We start from the raw sequence: 9689 nt of genomic DNA, 5'->3' as shown, positions 1-9689 counted from the left end.
GGGTAGGCTGGTCCTGGCAGGCTGAGTTTCGGGCAGTTCTGGGGAGACACAGGGTGACAGGCTCAGTTCTGGGGTTCTGGCAAAAATATGGGCACAGACAGCACGAAAGCTTTTGAGCTCCAATCGCATCCCGCTGGCATCTCTGCCAGCTTGTAAAACTCAGCGCTCCTGTCAGCTTTTCAGTATTGTCGCCTTGTGGATACATGTAGGCATTAAGGGTGCGGAGTCCGCAGTCAGTGCTCAATAAAAACCGCCCCTGTTCCTCTGAAACATGTTTTATTGAGCACCTACTGTGTGCAGAAGGATGAATAAGAAATATCTCCTTTGTTCAGGGAATTGAGTCTTGTGTGAGAAACACACACACACACAAGCAACTATGCTGGGCAATAAACATGGCTTATAAAGAGGGACATGGGGGGAGTGCTTCCCTGGTGGCCCAGGGGTTAAGATCCTACGCTCCCAAAGAAGGGAACACAGGTTTGATCCCTGGACAGGGAACTAAGGTCCCGCGTGCTGCAAGGTGTGGCCAAAAATAAATAAACCAAAAAATTAAAATAAAGGGGGCTTCCTAAGAGGCTCAATGGTAAAGAATCCACCAGCCAATGCAGCAGCTGAAAGATACATGGGATCGATCCCTGGATGGAGAAGATCCCCTGGAGGAGGAAATGGCAACCCACTCCAGTATTCTTGCCTGGAGAATCCCAGGGACAGTGGAGCCTGGCGGGCTACGGTCCGTGGGGTCACAAAGAGTCAGACACGACTGAGACACTGAGCGACTGAACACGCATGCAAATAAAGGGGGACATGGGAACACAGAAAAAGGAAGATTGATTGCCTAGAGTTGGGAGTGCTGGTCCCAGGAGACTCCCCTGGCCTAGAGGAGGTAACTCATGAGCACTCGGGAGCTGGCCAACTCGGGAGCTGGTGCCCCTGGCTGTCCTGCTCAGCAGCACTTGGAGGTCCTCACACGCCTCCTTGGGGCCTTTGCACATGCTGTGTCTGCTCTCTGAGACGCTCCTGTTGCTACACACAGACACTGGCCCAGCCAAGGTCACAGTTCAGACACCACTGCCCGCCTCCAACCCAGTACTCTTACATGTCCAGAGACCCACAGACACACAGCAGGACTCATAAATACACAGTTATATTTCATAATGCAGGATCCCTTGCTTCATATCAACGGAGGTCCCCAGAGGACACCCCAGCAGCTAGCACAGTGGCCTGGCAGATAAGAGCACTGAACGCATCATTATTGAGTGAATAAATAAATGAATAGCTATCTTCCTGGCCCTGCTGCCCAGGTACTGCTAAGATTCTGAGTAAGGGCAGGAGTCCTGAGTTTCGTGGCACTGAGCAGTCTAGAACATAAGGTAAGCAAGTTCCTCTGGCAAGCTCTGGTGTGGCCGTGGGTCAAATGCTACTGAGTGACAGAACCAAAGAGCTGTGAAGAGCTCCGCTGGGCAGCCTGGCCCACCCCCACCGACAGGTCCCACTGACGGGGACTGGCCACTGTCAGATACCTGCTGTGATGGCATTAACCCCACACTGTCACACGCGCTCATCTGCCCGAAGGTGGCATGAACGGATGCTTCTCTGTACGGCTTTTCCTGGGAAGGACCACCGAGAGCATCGTTGCTGAAGCAGGGTCCATGGCTCATAAATGTCGCCTGAAACTTTGGGATCCCTGAACCCATTTCAGGGGCCAGACTGCAGGGGAGGGAACAGGGGAAAACAAGATAAAAGATTCTTAGTCCACTTCCTTCTTAACCAGAAGGGTGTCTCTGTTATCCGTAATTTCCTTTCTATCTTGGGCTCCCTCTCAAGTTTCCATTTAAAATGCCAGGCAGATGCCTGATCTATAAATATGGTTGCAGGAACGAATCAATGAATGAATCAATCACTGAACACAGTGGGGGTGGGGTGGGGAAAGAGCTTTTAAACCACCGTAGTGGATGGCTAAATAATATTTTGATGTCTTTCCCAAACCTAGAAACCCATGAGTCTCAGGTTTTCCTTTAACCTGTTGTAAAATACAAGGAGACTGACTGAAACGCATGCTTTAAAATCTTGCTTTAAATGCATCACATATGTTATGCTTAATTTAAGAGATGTTAGTCTCTTCCAAAACATTTCAGAAGCCCACTCACACAGAAGACAGATGCTATTTTTTTTTTCCTGGGGTGGCCTGGCTCGCTCTTTTCAAATATATTAGCACGGTTGCCAGAGTCAGGTAAACAAGAGCCTGGAGAAAGCAGGGACACGAGGTATGAGCTGTGTCTGGTTTTCTCTACGAATCAACGTGGAGGTTGGCTCGGAGAGGGACAGACGGGCAGCTCTGGGAGGTCAGGAGGCCAGGGTGGACCAGGACACGTTGGATCTGTGGGCGGCGGGTGGACCTCTGCCGTCCCTGAACCTGCCAAGTCCACAGGCTCGATCTCCCTGAATTGATCTGCAAGGTTTGAGATTCCCATTTCCTGCAATTTTACGCAGGGAAAAACCATGTTCCTGGGAGCTGAGTCACCAACACCAACAGCGGCTGAAATGAGACAGGTGCCCCAGGTCAAGAGCATTCATCCCTCCACCCTTCTGACCTTCCTTCTATAAGTCAGGCTCTGCATCGGACGCTGGGGGCACGGCCGTGGAGCGCATAGGCTCCAAGGGGATCCGACAGAAGCTTGAAGGGGCAGAGCAGGAGAAGCCCCTCCATTCAGAACCGGACTGTTGGGCAGCTTCGCTCTCAGATTCGGAGGCGTTGATTCATTCTAACAGCTGTTGTCGATCTCTCATAATTACACCCCTAAATCTGATCCGAGAGCTCACAGTCATTCACTCAGCCAGCTCTGGGTGCCGTTTTCCTGGGAATGCCACCATCTGCTGAGGGCCGGGAGCCAGTCCTGACATCTCCCAGCATCTTCCGGAATGTGACCTGGCCTCCCAAATCTGCAAATCCATCCGGCGTGGCACCCCGTGCAAGGGTTGCCCCCAGGAGAGCAGGACTGTGATAAACGCAGGTACTTGGTCCACTCACAGACCCCAGTAGGAGAGGGACCAACATGTAATGTCAATGGAGTGCGTGCATACCCTCCTGTCCCTCCCATGGCTGCGGCCCTAGTTCATTCATTCATTCATTCATTCCAATACACAAGTACTGAGCACCTACTCAGCCGGTATAAACAGCTCGCCTGCCAATGCATGAGATATGTAAAAGACACGAGTTTAATCCCATCCCCTGGAGAAGGAAACGGCAACCCACTCCATTATTCTTGCCTAGAGAATCCCATGGACAGAAGAGCCTGGCAGTTTACAGTCCATAGGGTCGCAAGAGTCGTATGTGGCTGAAGCGACTTAGCACGCGCACACACCATGTGTCAGGCTCTGTGGATACAGCAGTGAACAAAACATATAGAAAGCCCTGTTCCCATGGAGCTGAATGATGAAGGTGGGGACAGACCATAAATGACATAGACAAGCAAGACACATGGACAGTCAGGTAAGTGACTTTCTCTGCTGGCGCCTCCTCCAATCTGTTCTTCTGGCAGCAACCAGAAGGATTCTCTAGTACACAGGTTCATCATGCCACTCCCCTGCTCAAAGCCCACATGGGTGGGTCTCCCCACTGCCCTCTGAAGGAAGATCAGACTCCCCTGGGGCCCACGGCAGGGTCTGGACCCTCCCCAACTTCAGGCTCATGACAGACGGCTCCTCCTTTGTCTGTCTGTCCCTCACACTCACTCACATTCTTCAGCACATGAACCCTGGGTGGGTCACGAGACCCACTATGCTTTTCCTTGCCTTCAGGCTTCTACACTGCCATTTCCTGCCTGGCTAACCTCAGCACCAGCCACCTCCTCCAGGAAGCCTTCCCTGATGTCCCAGGGTGGGTTCAGGTACCGCCTCCCTGCTCTGCTATCCAACTCTCCTAGCTCCTCCCTAGCCCAGCGCTGATCCTGCATGTGGCAACCGCCTCCAGACTGGGAGCTCCTGGCCAGGAGGGTCCTGAGTCCAGTTCACAGCTGTATCCCCAGAGTCTGGCACCATACCAGACATGCGGTCAGTGTGCAAAAAATACCTCCAGGGAGAGCATGCCTGAGAGAAGGAAATAATAGTATCCAGGGCAGGTGTGGGTGTGAGAAGCTGACGTGCTCACCTGCTCCTGGGGACAATGCAAGTGACAGAAGCAGTGTGGCAATATTCACTTCCCGCTATTATTTTTGGAGATCCCATCAAGAGTCAAGGACTCAGTGACTCTGCACCTTCTGCCTTCTCCCCTGGATCACCATCATTCTACAGATGTGGAAAATGAGTCAGATCTCAAGCTAGTGAGGGGGAATGTTACGGCTGAAATCTTCTGACTATGAATCAAGTGTTTTCCCCACATATACCTCACCCCAAAAACATTCATTTATTTTTAACTTGGTCGTCCCGAGTCTAAAAATGTGTACTGTGGAAGGACTCTCACGCTCGTGCTTAATCACTCAGTCGTATCCAACTCTGAGACCCCGGGAGCTGTAGCCCACCAGGCTTCTCTGTCCAGGGGATTTCCCAGGCGAGAAACTGGAGTGATTTGCCATTTCCTCCCCCAGGGGATCTTTCCAACCCAGAGATCGAACCTGTGTCTTCTGTGGCTCCTGCATTGTGGGCGGATTCTGTACCACTGAGCCATAGGGGAAGTACTCTCCGGAAGGAATCTAAAGAAAGACAAAATCACATACACAAAAATGCCCTCTGCTGTGTTATCCATCCCGCTGCAATATGCAATAAGAACACATCCCAGATTTACGGTGATAGACCTTATTTGAAAACACTCAGGACTCAAAGGAGAAGGCAACGGCACCCCACTCCAGTACTCTTGCCTGGAAAACCCCATGGGCGGAGGAGCCTTGTAGGCTGCAGTCCATGGGGTTGCTAAGAGTCGGGCACGACTGAGCGACTTCACTTTTCACTTTCATGCATTGGAGAAGGAAATGGCAACCCACTCCAGTGTTCTTGCCTGGAGAATCCCAGGGACAGGGGAGCCTGGTAGGCTGCTGTCTATGGGGTCGCACAGAGTCGGACACGACTGAAGCGACTTAGCAGCAGCAGCAGTAGGACTCAAAAGTCATTTGAAATCTCTAAAGAGTTGCAAAGTCAGCAGGTAGACCAGATCACCGGTTTCCAGCCTGCCCACAAATGGCACAAAAATCCTTTCATACTACATGGCCTGAGTTTGTGATCAGAAAAGATGGTTGCCATGGAAGTCATGGCAAAAACTCAGAAATAATCCATATTCTCCCCAAAAGGTGAACGCCTCTCAGCCACATGTAAGGGGCTATTCTGCATCTCTTGAAAGTGAAAGTTGGAGGGGTGGGGTGGTGGAGTCTGCGTAGGAAAGTGGGAAGAGCTTATGAGAATGCCATTGAAGAGAGGGTGACAGATGGAACATTTTTTAAATATTTACTTATTTTGGCCACGCCAGGTCTTGGTTGCGGCATATGAACTCTTAGCTGCAGCATGTGGGATCTAGTTCCCTGACCAGGGATCAAATCCGGGCCCCCTGCAACGGGAATGTAGAGTCTTAGCCACTGGACCACCAGGAAGTCCTTGGATGGGGTATTTTTTTGTATTCAAGGCTGTGACAATGGCAAAGATTGTTTGAACAAATAGTCAAGGTCTGGAAGAGAAAAGGGACAGATGAAAAATAAAAATGTGTCAGGGACCTGGAGAGGAATTGCTATATTTATAAATTGCCTTTCATTTTGAGATTCCTTATTTCCATTCATGTTGTTTGTGCAGATTTCTTTTTAGGCTTCAATACCGGAAGTCCCCCTCAGAGCTGTGTTCTCCCCATCGATTCAAGACGGAGAGGCACCAAGGCTCCCTTCCTGCCCACTTTCAGAGCTTTCAAAAGCCAAGGATAAACACAAATATTATTTATTAAGCACCATACTGGATGCCAGGAACTGTGCTAAGTGCTTTAGGAAGATGACCTCATGCATCTCCTTAACAACACAAAGAAGCAGGTCCTGGGACTTCTCTGGTGGTCCAGCAGTTAAGGCACTTAGCTTCCACCGCAAGGAGTGCAGGTTCCTGCCTGCAGCGCAGCCAAAAAAAAAAAAAAGGCGGCCCTAACAGAAGCCCATGTTACTGGTGAGGAAACTGAAGCTGGTGTACCAAACGGATCTGCCGTGGGAGGTGGGAGTAACCCTGATCCAGGCTGCCTGCCTGGAGGGTTTCTTCCAAAGTCCACTGGGCTTAACCAGAACAGGTGCTTTTTATGATGTTACAATGTAAAGGACACTTAACACCCATAAGGGCAGCTATTATCATTCGCAAAAGTGCCCATGTTGGGACAGTGGATTATTCTGTCATCCTACTTTTTAAAGAATACCATGGTAGAAACCACATAATAACATAAAATTCATCATTTCAAAGTGTGCGAGCAGTGACATTTAGTAAATCCATGGCATTGTGCAACCACTGCCACTGGCTAGTTCCAAAACGCTTTCATCACTGCGAAGGAAACCCCACACCCAAAAGCTAAGCATCACCCCCCTTCCTCGTCACCGCCCCCACTCCCGCCGCCCCCATTCTCTGGCAAGCACTGCTCTGTTCTCTGTCTCCACAGAGTTGCCATTTCTGGGTATTTCAAAGAAATGGAATCATCCAACATGTCTCTCACTCTAGTTTTGGCCTCAGTTCCTCCACCAACTCGCAATGAGGGCTTGGACAAGTCCCCGCCAGATTCTGCGATTCTCACTTGGCTCAACCCCAGGACTTATCAGGTCTGCATTATGCAACTTTTCTCTGTCCATGGTTCATCACCTCAGCCCCACCTCTACCCCCAACACTGCAGCCCAGCTCTCTGGATTCTGAGCTGCCTGTTCCACCCCTTGGTCCCCCACGATTCCTTCTGAAGTGGTGCTGAATAAAGGACTGCTGGGGGACTCAATAAAATTCTTATTCCGTGTTGACAGAAGTAGAGAGCTAAGTGTCTTACTGAAATGTGTGTGATTTTTGTTAAGAACTGTCTTCATCAGTAAGGCCTTGGCTTCTGTGTCAATTTCAAGTTGTAATGAGTTAAGGGCTGGGGCATCTGAGACTCCAATCCACAGGAACAGGTTGAGGTAAGGGTTATCCCCCAACTGGCCCTAGATCACCAGATGTGGGTGGCACACATTCACACCCACACAGAGGATCCTGTGGTTTATAGAAAGCGCTTGGGAAATGCTGATGTGTGTAAACTCATGTCCTTCCAAGCAGGACTTTTCGGAGCCTTTGGTGTGAGCTAATTGGCGTCTTATACACTCCAGAGCATAATCTAAGCTGCTTCACCCCAGCACCCCTTCTCCAGGTGCAACTGCTGATTTGGAGAAAGAATGTTACAAGTGACCTTTACGCCTCTATGTAAACATCCGTCTTTTCAACTTTCATTGGCCTGTTCCTTCCTACTATTTGTGCTATTTTGGGACTGGCTATGCACTCACCCCAAACCATTAATCAAGCAGCTTTTTTTGCTTTGTTTGTTTTTCTCTGGATCCAGGATGGGCAAACTACAGTCTGCAGGCCACATCCGGGCCCACTGATTGTTCTTGTAAATAAAGTTTTATTAGAATACAGACACATCCTCTCATTTACATGTAATCGATGGCTTCTTCCAAGGTATTAGGAGAAACCTGAGTGGCTGCCACAGAGGCCATACGGTCCACAAGGCCTTAAATATTTACTCTCTGGCCCTTTACAGAGTTTGTGGTCGCTGCTCTAGACTGTGGAGAACTCAGTCCCGAGAGACCGATTGCACTCCCCCAAGGATATGACATCCCCCTCTTTAAATTACCTAAAGCTCTCACACTTCTGGCAGACACCCATGCCTTCATTAAATCTTTACAGGCTCTCTACGTGACAATTACAGAAAAACTCAAAAATATGGATGAGCAAAATGTTTTTAATAATCCTAAATCCCACCACCCAGAGCCAATAGCCATTATTAGCAATCTGATGTCCATCAATCTGGCCATTTCCGATAAAAGTGGGGACTTACTCTCAAAACCAAAATGGAATCAGGGCATGCCGTGCTATTTGTTCAGGAGCTTGCCTTGTTTCATTTAATTTCAAAATTACATCATAAACATCTTTCACATCAAATAGCTGCATAACTTCTACAGCCGTTTTTCATGCTTTGTAGTATTCCATTACATGGCTACCTCATCACTACATGGAAACCATCCCCCACTATTGTATCCCTAGGCTGTTTCTAATCGCTGGCTGTTAAAACCAACACTGCAATGAACACTCACATGCAATGAACTTTCCCAAGATAAATGTTGCCCAGAAGTGGGCTGGCTGGTTCCAAGGGTGTACACCGCTGTTTTTTTTTCCCCGAGCTTTGGATATATGCAGAATGGACCTTTACACCAAAGGAAAAAACATTCCATGATGACTCACTTCAAAGCTTAGGAGGCCAGGGTTCTTAACCTCTGCCCTGGGGCAGACCCAATAAAGATGTCTAATGAGCAATAAACCAGGGCCCTGGGGGGGCTGGCTGTGCCATCACTGGGATCTTTACTGGTTCTCATTTACGGCCGGACCATCACACACTTGACTGTAAAATTTGCGAGCGCAATTAGAACCGGTGGGTCACAGGGAGAGATGAGTCTAGGCCCGGCAGGAAAGCTCTGGGAGGCCTGAACGCACTTAGGAGAGGTGGGGAGAAGGAAGCCCCACCCCGGAAATGACGTTCACAGCGGAGGCAATTGAACCTCGGAGCTCAACTCTACACATGCACAGTGCAAGAATGTGAGTATCAAGCGCGCTCTCTTTATCTGATCTGATCTGAAGAGGTGCATATTGCCCTTCAGAAAAATAAATACGTAATTCTCTCCGAGCACAGATAGATTCCTGGAGGAATTAGCCTATTTTGGCCCAAGAGCTGCCTTAAGTTCAGACTCAAACCCTGGGAAGGTCTGATCATCTCGCGCACCAGCCCCCACCGCCCCCACCCCCAGCTCCAAAATAAATGGCTCCCACTGTCCATTGCCTTGGGGAAGGTATTCTAGACCATCTGCACCCACCCACCCACACACAGGCCAAAACTAACCAATTTGATCTATATTATAGGCCCTGCCTACACTTCCAGATTCCCAAAGAGCTCCCATGACCTGAGTATCTTTTTCACTTATTTATTCTCCGTGGAGAACCCTTTACCCCACAGCAAAATTTCCATTTGCCCAAATCCCACCCGTGATTTCAGGGCAGATGGAGGGACACCTCTTCCAGGAAGCCGATGCTGATTTCCTAAGCCGAAGTGTCTTCCGACCTTCTTTGGCAATCTGCCTGATCATCAAGCCTTGCATCAGAGACAAAGCCTGAGGGTCTCCCCTGGCAAAATTTAAGGATCCCTCCCCAGCTGGCACAGGACACAGACCCCTCTGGCTCTGGGTTCCCCTTTCCAGAACCCACCTGATGCCTGGCAGACGCAAGGCAGAATAGGCGAGCATGGGGCTCCCCAGAGGTGGAAGGCAGTCCATGAGGGACACATGGTGATCTTTGGTAACACTTAGGGTGCTCTGAAGGGCTTTCCAGGAGGTAAATAAATAGGATAATATAATAAAATAAAATAATATAATGTATATTATTACATATTATATTATATATAATATAATATAAATAATTATAATATATATTAAATTATGTTTACATTTATACAAATATAA

The 9689-nt window shown here is 49.1% G+C and overlaps 1 long non-coding RNA gene across 1 annotated transcript in view; it reads right to left on the bottom strand.

The window, feature by feature from the left end:
* LOC104980100 overlaps positions 1-9689 on the bottom strand; it is a 25610-nt gene continuing 15921 nt past the window's right edge. The window contains exons 2-3 of the long non-coding RNA XR_824222.1: positions 1521-1707; positions 1-38 (exon numbers count right to left, since the gene is read on the bottom strand). This is a non-coding gene — a long non-coding RNA (uncharacterized LOC104980100). The remainder of the gene's footprint in view (positions 39-1520; positions 1708-9689) is intronic.

This window comes from Bison bison, unplaced genomic scaffold, assembly GCF_000754665.1.
Source record: "Bison bison bison isolate TAMUID 2011002044 unplaced genomic scaffold, Bison_UMD1.0 scf7180017864495, whole genome shotgun sequence".
NCBI classification, from domain to species: domain Eukaryota; kingdom Metazoa; phylum Chordata; class Mammalia; order Artiodactyla; family Bovidae; genus Bison; species Bison bison.
The sequence above is the reverse complement of the archived record's forward strand: the minus strand, read 5'-3'. Positions and strand labels throughout refer to the sequence as shown.